Here is a 1,838-nt window from a genome sequence, read left to right as displayed (position 1 = left end):
CAAGAACATAACAGAAGGCTTTGCCAGCAGGGTGGTGGTTTTTAATGTTATGATGATTGAGACAGGAAGATGGCAGAATGAACAGAAGGAACTTGTTGGGAAGTGGGATATTACAGATTTAGTGTAATTTGGTGGTATATTCAATGGGCCAAAGGGTCTCATCTGTCATGTATGATTGTATTGAGTCTCAACATGTGACTGGTAGCTTCAACCAGGGGTTGACAGCATCAGCAACACATCTGGAACACAATCGATGGAATGAGTGAAATCAGTCAGTCATTTGAAACTCCTGATCTTTATGGTTGCCCCCCACCCCAGCTCCCTCCTGAGAAAGTGAGTGGACTGAGTGAACTACCAGGTGTGTAAAATTGCTGCACGGTGGCCCAGTGGTTAGCACTGCTGCCTTACAGCGCCAGAGACCCGGGTTCAATTCCCGCCTCAGGCGATTAACTGTGTGGAGTTTGCACATTCTCCCCGTGTCTGCGTGGGTTTCCTCCGGGTGCTCCGGTTTCCTCCCACAGTCCAAAGATGTGCAGGTCAGGTGAATTGGCCATGCTAAATTGCTCGTAGTGTTAGGTAGGGTGTAAATGTAAGGGTATGGGTGGGTTGCGCTTCGGCGGGTCGGTGTGGGCTTGTTGGGCCGGAGGGCCTGTTTCCACACTGTAATCTAATCTAATCTAATCTAATCATGTTGACTGCAGAATCCATCATTTAACTGGATATAGAGTTCAGAACCAGAATACAGGTGTAACTGCCATTATGAACATCCATCCCTATAGGATATGCCTAGCAATGTAACAAATCATATACAGACTGCTCTGATTTACAAAAACAGCCAAATACCATAATCAATTAAAATACCTCCATCACCCTGAGATAACCACATACAGACAGCCATTATAATACTCTTTCATAAACAGAAATGTCCAAAATTCAAGACCCTTCTTTCCCTGGACAGTTTTGTCAGAACTCAGGTCAGGCAACAAACTATTGGAAACAATGACTTTTCTTAAGTTGGCTCCTCTTCCTTCACCTCCCTGTTCAACAATAAAACTAGAAATTTGGAACTGGTGAGGATTGGAAAGTCTAAACTCTGACTATTCACACTGGCTGACCAAGGCAGCAATGTTTATCATATTTTAAAACAGGGAAGAAATTCTGGATGATACAGTCCACCAATTTCTCAGCAACAAACCCAAACAAGCAGACAAAACCCTAGCCACTCTCCCCTACATGAAAGACTTCTTGGAAATGACTGCCAGATTACTCAGACCTCTGGCATCATGGTGGTCCACAAACACACAAAACAGCAGCTAATGAACATGGAAGACCCTATTACAGAGAACAAGTAAAACTAACGTCATTCACAAAATATCTTGCAAGGACTGTAACAAACACGACATTGGACAAATAAGCAGAAAACTAGCAACCAGAATACATGAACATCGACCAGCCACAAAATAACATGACCTACTCTCAAAAAGGGGACATGAGATAGCTTTGGAAATTAGAATTAAGGAGAATCCAAAGGATTTTTACAAATACATTAAGGACAAAAGGGTAACTAGGGAGAGAATAGGGCCCCTCAAAGATCAGCAAGGCGGCCTTTGTGTGGAGCCACAGAAAATGGGGGAATACAAAATGAGTATTTTGCATCAGTATTTACTGTGGAAAAGGATATGGAAGATATAGACTGTAGGGAAATAGATGGTGACATCTTGCAAAATGTCACAGATTACAGAGGAGGAAGCGCTGGATGCCTTGAAATGGGTAAAGGTGGATAAATCCCTGATCAGGTGTACCCGAGAACTCTGTGGGAAGCTAGAGAAGTGATTGCT

This window comes from Chiloscyllium plagiosum, chromosome 38 (genome assembly GCF_004010195.1).
Source record: "Chiloscyllium plagiosum isolate BGI_BamShark_2017 chromosome 38, ASM401019v2, whole genome shotgun sequence".
NCBI classification, from domain to species: domain Eukaryota; kingdom Metazoa; phylum Chordata; class Chondrichthyes; order Orectolobiformes; family Hemiscylliidae; genus Chiloscyllium; species Chiloscyllium plagiosum.
This window is presented reverse-complemented; position numbering follows the sequence as displayed.